The sequence below is a fragment of the Tenrec ecaudatus genome, chromosome 1 (genome assembly GCF_050624435.1).
Source record: "Tenrec ecaudatus isolate mTenEca1 chromosome 1, mTenEca1.hap1, whole genome shotgun sequence".
Classification (NCBI taxonomy): Eukaryota; Metazoa; Chordata; class Mammalia; order Afrosoricida; family Tenrecidae; genus Tenrec; species Tenrec ecaudatus.
The window spans coordinates 158,938,558-158,952,463 of record NC_134530.1 but is presented as its reverse complement, the minus strand read 5'-3'; the positions used below and the strand labels follow the sequence as shown (position 1 = coordinate 158,952,463).

The window sequence follows — 13,906 nt, the reverse complement described above, 5'->3', positions numbered from 1 at the left end:
CGTGACTGCAACAATGGGCTCAAATATAACAATTGTGAAAATGGTGCAGAACTGTGAAGGGCTTTGCTCTGTTGGACAGAGGGCTGTGAAGAGTTGGAACCAACGTAGTGGCTAACAACAATATATGACTATGCCACATTTCTAAATCCATTTTTCTTGTTAGTAGGTGTAATAGTCAGCTTTCATGTCAGTTTGACCTGGCTGGAATTCTCTGTGGTTTGACAGTTAGCCCTTCCTCAAAAGATGCAAGACACAGCCTGATGATTTATCCTTGGGAGTGTGGCCTTTTGCTATCTATAAAAGGGACACGGTGGAGAACTGGCCCTCTCTCCTTCTTGCTGGCCTGGATCCTACATTTGATTTCATGGGACATCTGCCGGCAGCCCAGAATATTGTCTGCAGATCCTGAGAGCTATCTGCAGCCTACCATAATATCTGCTCTGCCAACCTGCCTCTGTCTCCACTGGCCTCTGATAGTCTAGCTCCCCAGCTTCCAGCTCCAGTCAGTCATGAGAATAAGGAGCAGGCTGGAGACCAGTGAGCAGGTCAGAGATCAGAAGTAGGCTGGAGAGCCATGGCAGCTGGAGAGCAGAGCTCTTGGCTTCTCTTGGCTGTGAGAAGCTAGCTGGAGCTGAACCAGTTTCCAAGGACGGCAGCAAGGTAATCCAACTGCCCACCCTTGCATCCCCTTCCAACCCCAATCCAACCCCAAACATCAGAATTGCAGCCTGAGGGTACGGGAAGAGTAGTGGGGGCAAGGGGGGGGGTGGGCTGATGGCACGGATGACCGCGTAACCCCCCTTAAGGCGAGTGAAGAACAGAATTGTCTATGAAAGGAGCTCGTGGGTGGGGTAAGACATGGCAAAAATAAACAATGGTTCATGAGGGTGCAGGGAGGGGAGGAGGGAGGAGATAAAGGGGATCTGATATCAAGGAGTGCAGGAAGAGTGTTTTGAAACTGACTGTGGTAGCAATTGTACAACACTGCTTGATGTGACTGAACTATGAAATGTTATGATGTCTGTAAGAGCTCCCAATAAAATGATTTAAATCAATCAATAAAATCAATTTATCATTATTCTGTAAAATACAAGTCACGTAGAAAATAGTTAACAACAACAACAACAAAAGCTGTCGATTATTAGCCTCACTCCCAGGAATTCTGAATCAAGCGGTCTGAGGCCACTTGGCATATGCGTGTCATCTCTGAAGGAAGCTATTTTGGGAAGGAAGCTATTTTGGTTTAGTTCTTTTTTCCACCACAAAAGCATATAAATGCAAATGATTTCTGGGTTGTTTTTCCCCCATCTCTTTCTTCTTCGGAGTTAACTGCAGAATCTCTTTCTCTGAACACTTTCTCCCAATCTATCCCTGAGCTGCACTGTGGAAAGTCTCCGCTTTTACTTTCTCTGGTGGAACGCAGAGCTTTGGTCTATTTGCTCTCCATAAAGTGAGGTAAAAGTTCAGAGGGCTCTTTGGAGAAGCACTTAACCAGGCTTTTACAATGAAAGCAAACTTCATACCAAATGGCAGCTGAGGAGGTGTGTGGTTGTGCGTGTACTGGTGGGATTTTCTCAGACTGCTTTGTCATTTTCCCCTTATGATTCTTTCACCTGGGAGCCAAAAAAATGATCAACTATGTTCTAACTGCCATCTTCTACTTCTCACTGCTGTTTTTGAGCATCCCACATAGTGACAGTCTCGGTGACTTCACATTACTAGAGAAGAGGCCTCCAGTTTCTAGGCAGAAACACAGATCTATAGGAAGAGGAATGGCATCGCTTAATTGATTGGGGCTGGCTGAGCTAGGACCAGAACCCAGGTGGCCTGGCTCCCAGCCCGGCTGACCACACTGCTACCCACACAGCCTGGGCTGACCAAAAACAAGCAGCCTTTGAGCAATTGCACAAATAACAATGAGTGACGGGTGGTCAGAGCAAGAAGCAGTCACCCAGCAAAAGCAACCCTGTCCCTTCCTGGCCCCTAAATTTCCAGGCAAGCTGGTAAAGTGTGGCAACTTTAGAAAGTCAACCAGCAACTTGGCCCTCCTTTCGGATTGGAAAGTTTTTGTGGTCAATCTCAAAAGATAAGATCTGCCGTGAACGAAGGGTGGAGAATGCCTTTGGATGCTATACCTGGTCCCGAGAAGTCCACAGTCGTAGAGTTTAAGACCGGAAAAACACAGTTAACAAAAGGGGATAACCTGGCCCTGAGATGGTCTTGGTGAAACAAGACCATTTTCAGCTTTTCGAGGTTCCTCATCTTTGGATGTGTTCTTTTACCTCTGGTTTAACTTGCAACGGTTGGGTGTGATCAGTGGAGTGCAGTTAGAAACAATTTAGGTGACCTTACTTCATCCTCCTCTCCGACTCAAACCTGTCATCAACTGACATTTGCATCCCCTGCATGCTTAGCATGCAGAACACGTGGCTCTGCTCATAATATCGTTGGTGCTGGGCATGACCCGTGGAAGGGCCTTCCATAGAGTTGTGGACGATTCAATGATCTTTTGATTCAATTTTTCCATGAACATTTCTAAGCTCCCTTTAATACTTATCTAGAATGTGTGTCAAACAGGGCTGGAGAAGAATATGCTACGGACTGCCAGGACGGACAAATCTGTCCTGGAAGAAGTATAGCCAGAATGCTCATTTGAAAAGCAATGATAAGACTTTATGTCACATACTTTGGACATGTGGTCAGGAGGAAGCAGTTTTTGGAGAGGGCCAGTAACTAAGGGGAAGCCCCTAAATGGGATGGATGGACACAGAGGCTGCAGCCTTCAGCCTCAACATGGCAGCCACTGTGAGCACGGCACAGGATAGGCCGGGTTTTGTTGTGCTGCCACAGGATTGCTACTGGTAAGGACGGCTCCCTTTAATACTTCAACAAAACCTAGCAAGATCGATGCTATTTGTTTCAGGTGTCAACTTTCTACATCAATGGGTAATTCTAATACAGCTATACTTAACTCCTCCTTTATAAATGGAAGATTTCAGAAATTTGTGAAAGGACAGAAAAGTTGATTGAAAATTTGTTTGTATATAGGCCCAATGGGTATCATGTAGGCAAGAAACATTCTTTTTAGCATGTAGAGGAGGTGTCGCAAAGTTAGGAATCTGGTTTAAAATTTGGAATTTGGGTGGTCAGATTATAGGTTGGCTCAGTTTGTGTTTTTCCCCAATAAAATTTCCTCCTTGGACATCAACATTCTTTAGTACTCATTCAACAAATATGAGAGGCACGTCCCCGTATTTCAGGCATGACTTATTTATGCTCGTATAGCCATAGTCTTGGAAGTATGGCCAGGACGGTGACACTTCATGTCACGCACGCTGGGGATGTTATCAGGAGAGATGAGGAGCCAGAAAAGGGCTTCATACTTGGTTGAGGGTCTGCACACAGAAGAAGATGCTCAAAGAGATGGATTGACACAGAGCTCTTACAGTGGGTCCAACCTAACAATTGTGAGGGGAACACAGGATCGTGTAGTGTTTGGTTTTGTTTCACACAGGGTCGCTATGAGCTGGAACCAACTTGATGACACCTACCAACAAGTAACATCCACAGAATTATTATAATCCACGTTATACATGAGTTTTATACATTTTACTAAATTGTAAGATCCTTGATACCTGAAACTATGTTGTTCTTTTAAAAAATTATAATGAAATATGTGCCACACTTGTCATTTCCACCATTCTCTGGGGTGCACTTCAGTGGCATTAATCACACCCCCTAGGTTGTATAACGATTACCATTTGTTCATTGTTGTAGACTATCACTAAGCACGGTGCCTTGCATATCCCCCAAACCCACTGCCCCTGAGTTGATTCTAACTCAGAGCGACCCTGTTTTCTAAGTTTTGAAGTTGCAGTTTCTAAGGCTGTAAAGCTTTATAAGAGCAGATGGCCTGCCTGTCATCCAGAGGCAGCAGTCCGAAGCCCAACCACAGGCGCTAGGGCTCCTTTGTACATGAGGGCCGCAAACAAACAACACGAACTTGTGTTGAATCAAATTAGGTTGCAATGCTGCAAAAGGCGCTTCCCCCAAACTCCATAACGGTGTTTTGTTTTTTAAAAAAAACTGTTCTAACAGTCTGAGGCAGATCTATCAATACAGTAGCACAGCTATCCAAATAAATAGTAAGCTTTTATAGAGAAGGGTACGATCAGTTCGGGAATGAAGGAACAAGAAGTATTGCTAATTTTCCTTTGGTCTGTCCAGAATGATTGCGTAGAAGAACTAGAATTTCAGTCTCCTCGTTCTGAAGTATTTTCAGCCTCCTCACCTTTCTAGACTTACTCCGCCCCCTTTGCCTTCTTCCCCAAAGGCTGCAGCCTCTAACTCTACCCCAAATGCTCAAGAACCTGCCCGCACCCCTCGGGTCCCGGTTCCGAGGTGCGCTAGACCAGGGGCGGTAGGAACCAGGGCCCGGAGAACACGGGTCATCCGTAGGGCAGGGCTAACCCGGCCGCGGCCCGGGAAGCGGCGCTCCAGGCGGGGCTGCTGCGGGGCGGGGCGGGGCGGGGCGGGAGGAGGCGAGGCCGGGGGGGCGGGGGGGGTTGGGGGGTTTGGGTGTCACCACCAACCCGCTCCGGCCGGAAACTGGTGCTTGTTTCCGGCCGGATGGCCGAAAGCCACCAACCCAGAACCAGCCGCCGGAGTCGGAGTGGCGACTGAGTGCGGAGCGGGCAGCAAACCACAGGGGCTGGCCAGTCGCGGTCAGTCCGCTCTGGCCCTAGCTCCCGATCCTGCGCGGAGCGACAGCCGCGGACACCGTCGGCGCCACTGCCTCCGCCTCCAGCGTCGTCGGGGGAGGGGCCGGCCGGACCCCGGGGTCACCGCCGAGGAATGGAGCGAGGCGGCCGGGCCCCGCGCTCCGCCCCGGCCTAGGGCCTAGCCCCGGGAGCCGCGAGGGTAACGGAGCCCCCGCCTGCCACCCCTCCCTCGTCGTTCCCCGCCCCCCGCCTCGCGGACTTTGACCCTCTGCGCCCCACTGTCCCCCTGCTCCTTTCCGACTCTATTCCACCCGCAGCCGTCTGCCCCCGCCGCCTCCCTCCCTTTCCCTCTGGCTCCTCCTCGCTTCTTCCCAACCTCTCCTGCTCCTGCTCCTGTCCACCTGCGACCCGCGTTCGCAGCCCCTTCGCGCGACCTGGCCTCCCTCCCCGAGCAGTGCTGGGCAGTTTGGACGGCTCCCCGTCCGCTGCCCGACTTTCTGGAATGGGAGTTTTAGGGTGGGAGACTTTCTGTTGGCTGCGAGTGCACACTGCTACTCACCTAGTAGCATAAAAGTTCACTTTACAGCCTCAATATACAGTGAAATGAAAAGAGAAGACGCTTGTTCTCCCCTCTTGATAGGCAAAGTCCAGTACGGAGGATTGGAGCAAAAACGTGTGTGCGTGCGTGTGGGAAATTCTAAGACAGGCTGTGAACTTTAGAACAAGAAAAGTTGCCATGAGCCGATGGAAACTTTAGAAGCCGATGATGAGTAAGCCGGGGGTTGCGTGATCTCACTCCCCTGCTCATAATTACTAGGTTAACGGTGTGGCTCCGGTGGGGATGGAATGGGGTTTGTTTACTGGCCGGCATATTTTTAGCTTGTCGGCGGCTCGCTAGGACCCGCGCCCTGAAGGAGTCCAGTCTCACGCTTTCTCTTTGCACAGTAAAGAAAAATTAAGTTAAAGGAGCTGCCTAATGAAATATGTAAAAATTTCCCCCCAAACTTTCAGAGAGTTTTCATGAACGTAAAGTCAGGATTCAGAAGGACCTTGACTTTTGTTTTCCTGTTTATAAATATGTATCTAAGATGCCTTATTTAGAAAGTCAAAAGCCGGCTATTTTTCAGCTTTGGGCTAATCATACTGCAAATGTCAGAGTTCTTTGAGGAGACTGAATCTCTTTGTTAGAGAACCTATTCCAAAGGTGGAACAGGACAAATTAAAAAGGAGTTGGTGGTAGGTCAAGTCCACAAGGGTAGCTAATCTTTAAATCTTTCAAAAACATTTCTATACTATATAACTTAAAAAACCACTTAGAAAATGCTCCTTCCTGGGAATTGAAACTGCATTCCTGATGGGGTGGAGCGTTGAAGACTGCGGGGACTTAAGCTTGTTGACTAGAGAATAAGACTGTAGTTAAATATTTGCTGTGTATAACTTAAAAGCGAATACATTATAAGCAAACCACAAAGAATTAATTACACTCTTTATCCTCATTGTGTGCCAAACAGTTGTTTTAAAGTTTAGTAACCAGCCTGCTGTGATGTTCTATTGATATTTTGAAGTCTGAACAGAACTGTAAAGTAAATGAAGTTGATGTTGCTCTTCTGCAGACTGGTATTCATACTGTTCTAATTTCCACTAGCTACCCAGCATGCCTCAGAGCACCTCCCTGAGTAAGTGGCCAGTTACTATGTACTTAGAGATTGTAAATGGATACATATATTAGCTCATCCGAGGAATAAATGAGAGAATAAATATGCTGAAAACATATGTCCCCAAACAGAAGTAGATTATTTTTTGATTCCACCACCCCCATTTTGGGTTATCAGCACCTTTCTGCCGTTAATTATCTATTAGCATGAATAATTTATAATTGAGTAGCTATCCACTTTGGACATTATGCATTCAAGCAGGAAAGATAGACAGAAGTAAGAGAGTTCCCAAACTCTGACATTTTTTGGGGGGGGGCATGATTGACTTATCCTAATGTAATGCCAAAGAGTGCTTTGGGGTGGGCGATGGTTAATGTGACCCTTTGCCAGAGGTCATACTGACTGGTGTGAGACAGGCTGACCCGTGGTGGACGCTGATTTGCAGTTGGACTCTGCAGGGAGTTATGTCGCCACCAACTTGGAAATTTCTCTGAAGCTCTGTTCTTTAATGCCTTTCCCTTTAAGACCCCTATGGACACAAAACAAAACTTAATTTGGAGAGCAAAATCTACCTTCTGAAAACTGCGCACACACACCATGTCACTGTTCTGCCGGAATCTGTTGTTTATCAATACTTGCTTTAATTTGTGTGAGTGGGTTGGTGCTAACATTATTGATGGTCTCTGGGTGAACTGTGTCTAGCAACAGCCCCAAGCTAAATGGTAGGGCTCGAAGAGGTTGAATAAATTTAGAATTACAAAGTGTAGAGAAGGCCCAATAAAAAGCCCATCGCTATTCCCAGTTTTTATAAGGCTTTGGGAATTTGAAATTCAGTGTATGCTTCAGTAATTCTATTAATTATTATGGACAAAACTCAGAATTACAAATAAGCCTGCCTATTGTGAAGGGGCACTGAATGCCACTTGTAAAGTTTTGGAGCCTCCTGAATATGTGAAGTATGTGAGGATGTAGCAGAGGTCATTACCCCCTCTCCTCACCCCAAACACCCATCCCACTATGGGTAAAGTCCAGAAACCAGGCTTTGAAATGTGATCTCAGCAGGGTCTTTCCTCTGGAAACCTGCAAGCTGTGGAATAGTGGACTGGAATCTTCCCAACTGCCCTGATCGATTCAAATAGTTAAAACTACGTGTAACTGTGATGTAGATGCAAGGCAAATTTATCATGAGTGCCTGAATTCAATAGATTTTCAGTATAATACAAGAAGTGAGTGGATGTCTGTGTGTGTAATAAAAAAATCTTTGCTGAATGACTGAACACTCAAAGCAACCTCTAAGCATCAATGACAGGCTTTGAAAAGATATATAAATGTAAAGGCAGATGTCCCTGCCCTTGGGAGTGGGTTAGATCTATGATATAAATGAGAAGCCAGACTATTACAAGCTTTAACATTTAAGAAACAAGTCAACAAAACCAAGTTAAGTGAGCTACCAGTGGAGTATGTAAGGGCTGGAGAAAAAAAAACAACCCTGGAAGTGACAAAGTAAATGAGAAAATTTCGCGATGATTTCTGAGCCAATGCATTTTAAGATGGATTTAGGAAGCCAGGAATTAGAGTTATGCAGGGGCATGGGCTTTGCAGGTAAATGAAGCTTTTTCAAGTCCTGTTTATCCTTTTCCTGTGTGATCTTGGATACGTCACTTTTTAAAAAAATGTATAAAATTAGTGTGTGCATTCAAGTGAAAGAAATAGTGCAAGGCACATAATAGTTATTCTGTAAGTGTTAGGAATAAAAGAAAACACCTTCTAGGCAGAAAGTATAGAATGTACAGTGTGCAGCGATGGTATGAATGACTGAGTGTTTGTGGGGGGAATAATAAGTGACGAGAGAATGTGGGTTGGTCAAGCCATGGGTAGAGCGGCAAGAATTATGGTTGGTGGAGAGGACTCAGAGGCCAGACTCTGTTGGATGTTGATAAAAGGGTCAATAGAGTCATTGTAGGTCCTTGAACAAAGGGTGAATTTAATGAGAAGTATTGTGCCCTCTGGTCCAGGAACTCGGGGACAAGGAGTCAGGCAGGCACCAGTACATTGTGACTCTTCTGGCCTAAACAGAGCCGCCCAGGAGCCATAAGATTCCTTGTGTACGTTTTTAAACTCAAGCAGCCTTTCTCATTGTGCTGAACACTGCTTGTGTTGACGGATTGTCTTCCAGCGCTTATGGTAAGGGCACCATTATGTTTCAAGTGTGTTTAACTCACAGTTGTCTATGCTAATGCAGGGAGGAGGAGTATAGATAATTCAGAACTCAATAGAAACTTCCTGGGTTTATCAAACATTTCCCCCCTATAATTACATTTACTTGTGTGTGTGTGTTTTTATCATGCTGTTGTTGAAATGGGTTTGCATTTCTAAACCTATAAACCTATATTACCTGACTGGCAAACAACAAACTTGGATTAAAAATTTATCTCCAGAAATCCATAAATTGAATAGTCTATTTCTGGATAATAAAGATTGGACTTTCCTAAGTATGCTACTGATGAGCAGTTTCTCTTTAAAAACCCATGAAGGTGCAGTGCAGCTGCTCGGGCTGTCTGCCCAATACCCTGAAGAGCAATTAGTGGATGATGCCGGCCGTGCAACCGGCATGAGTTTTCACTCACCGTGTTAGGAGGGATCTCACTGTGCTGTGTGGCTCGGTTGAAGCTTAACCTGGATTTCTCAAAGCCCTTGGCTTTGTAGATCTCTTCCAGAGGCTCCCGGAAAATGCCAGATGTTTTCCTTCTGAAGGAAATGGGTTTGAAAATATGTCAAGTTAAAAAAGAAAAACAAAATCAAATTAGAAGTGTCCACATTTAAAAAGTTAACAATATCCCAGAGCTGCTCTTCTACCAGAGAAGTTCAAATTGACCTTTCACACTGGAGGTCTTGCTTTCCTTCACCCCTGCTCCCCCACCCCCGCCTCCTCATAATCATTACCAAAGCTAGGTGCTTGTGATGTCATGAGCACAGGATTATTATTTACCTCCTGCCTCAGGAGATTGTCGGATTTCTGAGCTGGAAAGAGATGGAAAAGTGAGAAATCTATTTTAGACAGCCAGTTCAGAATAATTTTTTTAAACTAAAAAACAATAATTATGTCTTAACCCATCATTCACTCTAAGAAACAGTTCAGGATAGGATAAAGTATTTTCATTTTTAGTCTAACTCGACGTGAGGTACTGTGGAGGATTAGGAAAAATGACAGCTTGGTGCCATTGAAGAGATTACGGCTTGCTTGAGAGGAGTAGGAGAGCGTGAACACTTGGTGAACCTCTATTATTCTAGACAAATAAAGAGATAAGGAAGAGTATTGTCTTCACGTAGTCCAGATGCTAGGCCAGTGGTGGTTTGGGAAAAGAGTATTCAGATAGTCAGGAATGATGTCACAGAGGAAGGATAACTTACTCAGATTCTTAAAAATAAGTAGTTTTTATTAGCTTCAAGGGAGATGGATTAGCCCAAGATGAAAAATACAGGAAGGGACCAACACCAAAGGCTGGACACAGGGATGGAATGCCCTAGGATGCCTTTGGCGCCCACGAGACTGACCTGGGCAGTAGGGAACAGTAGTGACTCGCTGGTGGGCAGATAGGTTTGGAGACAGATTTGTGGAGCTGAGTCAGTGCCGACTTGTGGTGACCTTATGGGCAACAGAACAAGGCGTCACTTGGTGGAGCACTATCGTGATCATTGCTCTGTTTGGGGCTATTGTTGTGGCCTTTGTGGCAGTCCCTCTCGCTGAAGGTCTCCCTTGTTTCCTTTGGCCCTTTACTACACATGATGTCCTTTCTAGTCACTGATCTTTTCTGATGACAGGTCCAAACTAAATGAGCCGAAGTCTTGCCATCTCTCTTCTAAGAAGCCATCTGGTGGTTTATGACCTCCTGAAGCGCATTGCTAGCCAGTCAGTTCTGACTCCGAGCTACTCTACAGGACCGAGGAGAACTGCCTGTGGTGTCCAGGGCTGCGACCTGTGGGAGCAGACTGCTGTCTTGTCCTCCTTCAGAGCACCTGGTGGCGCTGAGCCTTTCAGTTAGTAGCTGAGTGCTTAATCACTGTATCACCGTATCACTCGGGCTCCCTCTGATGAGTTATACAGGGCCTTAAAAGCCAGGCTTGTTTATGAGTTTAGATTTTAAATGATAGAAAATAGGGAATCATTGTAAAGTTTCATTAGGATGATTAATATGGTAACATTCCAGTTAATATGACAGCGGGTTACAGGTTACTTTGGAGGGAAGGGACCTTGGTACTAGGGAGTGTGAAGGCCATGAGGTCTGTGTTGGAATTATGGAGGGTGAAAAAGAGCTTGCAAAGAAAACAAATTTCATGAGGACTGGATCGTGGAATATGATGAGAGTGATGAGTCAAGTATGACGATGACATTTTAAGCTCTGATACCTGAGACACTGACTGAGATAATGAACTTAGGAAGGGTTCCTCTTTTTTTTTAAAGGGGAATATGATGAGTTCCATTTGAGATGTGTTGGATTTAACATTATATTGGAGATGTGAGCCTAAAACTAGAGTGGAGGTGAGGCTTAATGAGCTAGCAAATTTAGCGTGGCAGTGCATTGGTATCCATGTGGTAGCTGTAGTTTGCAGAGCTCTCTGAGGGCTAGAGTGTAGGGCAACAGAAGACAGTGGTACTGATGGACCTGACCATTAGCTATTCCCCACTCCTCAGGCCATCTTTACTGAATCCTGCCCTCTCCTTTCCCTGACCCTCTTATCTGTTCCTCCTTCAGGTTCCACACCCACATCACATAGCTGTTGGATGTTGCTTACCTTTGTAAGCACTATAGCACTATCATAGCCGCTGAGGGGATTCAGAGGTGAGTCAGAGGTCTTTATGCATAACTCACTGCCAATTGAGTCAGTGCCGAGTGACCCCCTGTGGGCTTGTGAGAGTGTAACTGTTTACACAGTAACATCACCACCACCACCACCACTGCTCCCGCCACCCCCCCCCCCCCGGGGGTTTCTAGGACTTTAAGTGTTACGGCGTAAAGCCCAGTCTTTCTCCTGAGGACCTGCAGGCCATGTGGCTCACCGGCCATTGCGTACCACTACACCACCAGGCCGCCTCTATCTGGAAGGAAGTTCCAAGTCTAGTAAGAGGAAGTAGACGTGCAAAGACATAGTTGGGATGAAGTGTGATAGATGCTGCCATAGACTCCCGAAGGAGCAGAGTGGGGCCCAAAGGTCTACTCTGCTTGAGCATGCGTGGCTAGAAACTTCCTCCTGGAGGAGATGACATTTGATCTGAGCCTTGAAAGATGAGCTAAGAGATGACAGAGAGAAGACAGCTTAAAGAAATGAAAGGACCAGACTTCTGGGAACTTTTCAGTGCCTGGAGGATGAGCAGGGATGAGAGCAGGGAAGGAAGCAAGGCTGGGTCCTGGAGAGCTTTAGCGCAGACTGCAGAAAGTGACGAGCCTTTATAGCAGCGGTTCTCAACCTCTTGGTCGCGACCCCTTTGGGGGTCGAACAACCCTTTCACAGGAGTCACCTAAGACCATCAGAAAATATATATTTCCAAATAATAAATATTTCACAATATATAATTACATATATTTGTGAATAATCACTATGCTTTAATTATGTTCAATTTGCAACAAATACATCCTCCATATCAGATATTTACATTACAATTCATAAGAGTAGCAAAATGACAGTTATGAAGCAATGACAATAATGTGATGGTTGGGGGTGACCACCACATGAGGCACTGTCTAAAAGTGTCGTGGCATGAGGAATGTGGAGGACCACTGCTCTAGAGAAATTTTCCTGTCCCACAGGGACCCTGAGTCAGAATCGATTTGATGGCAGCAGGTTTGGTCATTCATTTTCATTTGGAAACCTGACGTTTACTTAGGATCATAGAAGCAGTTTAGTAAGAGATGATTTGGAATATGATCTTCAGTGGCTACTAGGTGATTAACAAATATTAGTTAATCACATTTTTATTCCATTCTAAGTCCCGTTCCAGAGTTTGTTGCGTTGTGCAACGTTGCACTGTAGCAGAAGGCAATGGGACTGTTACTCCATTTCACTTTCCTTCACATCAGTGCACAAGGCACAGTGGGATTCTCCCAGGTCTGACCGAGGACAACCTGCCGTGGGGTTGAATGTCTTGGGTAGAGCGACCACCTTTGGACCGGGGGCAATTGGGTTCCTTGAAGTGAAGAAGGTGTTAGGATGCTCAGGTGTGATGCTTCTCATGTAGAAGAACTTCAGGATTTTGTTTAGCTGAGCTAAGTTTGTTCCAGCTAAACTTTCTTTTGAACTTATTTTGGAATTGTGCAAATGGAACTTTTGTTGAAGAGAGAGGTAGTGGTAAACTGGGCACTGAGAGAAAAGGTCTGTGGATCTAAAGAAGATTTGTTATGCTTAGGTTATAAATCTTCCTTTTGTTTTAAATTTCATTAGATTGTGTGTATGGTGTGGTGAGGAGTTACATGGTTTTTAAAATGCTAAATAAGATTTTGTGTTTGATTCGTTTTTGATGGGGGAAGAACAGAGCCCAGGGATAAAATAGAAGCTGTCTCAGAATTCTGCCAGGAGAGTCAGGACATAAGTGGGGGCATGAACGGATAGATAGATCCCTTTCCTTGGTAGGCCATCATCAAAATTTTACTGAGTTGTGATTTCTTTACTTTTTTCTCCGGGCTCTGTCATCATCTTTCCCAGAGAAGAGCCTTCGTTTGGAAGCTGTCCACTTTAGCTGAGCTGCCAATTCTTAATTCTTTCTCAAGTGGGCAAGGGTACATTTTGTTTTTGTTTGTGAGTATTTGCACGAGGGGAGGGGAATGAGGAGGCACAGAATAGCTCCTCACAGTGAGTCCTTATCTGAATTCCTACATAATTCAAAGTTTCCTTGGCTTTGTTTTGAGAGAGATGACTTGGTCAAAGTGGCATTCATGTTATGTGGGAAGGTGCTTTTCCCTTAGAAAAGTAATAAGGCTTGAGATGGCAATAAAAACTTGCCTCTTTTTTGTCAGCTCCCACCGCACCCCACTCTGTTCTTTGTGCCTCCCGCACACACTGGCTGAGGGATGTGAAAGATCCTCTTCAGTCTCAAACGGAACCATTGAGGATTCCGCTATAGATTCTTCCTGATTGTTCATCACTCCACCATTTTCCACTCACCTGGCCCCTACCTTAATTGAAAATTTTGAAATAAGGGGCTATTTCAAACATTTATAACGGTTCAGGGGGAAAGCCAAACACAGGCAACTTTGAGCCCACAACCCCACGGTAATGCATATTGAGATTTTCTTGAGATTATTGATGATAGAGCTCTCTCTTTAAAATATGGAATGTCACAGATAGAGCTAACGGCCTGCCTCGCATTCCTCCTTCCTTCCTCTCGAAGGTGATGACCGCTTGCCTGCTTTGGTATGTATTATGCTGTGTCATGTCTTACAATACAAACAGTGCTCTCGTTTTATTTTACTTTTACACTTGTCATTACTAGCACCACACTAGACATATATAGCCTTTGCAGCTTTTCCCTTCCAC

General features: G+C 45.3%; 1 protein-coding gene across 3 annotated transcripts in view; it reads left to right on the top strand.

Annotated features, from left to right (window-relative positions):
- Nucleotides 1–514: 514 nt before the first annotated feature.
- OTUD7B (OTU deubiquitinase 7B) overlaps nt 515–13,906 on the top strand; it is a 60,799-nt gene continuing 47,407 nt past the window's right edge. The window contains exons 1-2 of one of the 3 annotated variants that reach the window (XM_075560996.1): nt 4,615–4,920; nt 5,362–5,491. The gene's annotated coding sequence lies outside the window, so the exon portion shown is untranslated. Of the gene's footprint in view, nt 661–4,614; nt 4,921–5,361; nt 5,492–13,906 lie in introns of those variants that run through there. The other 2 variants (XM_075561005.1, XM_075560988.1) reach the window with 2 other exon arrangements.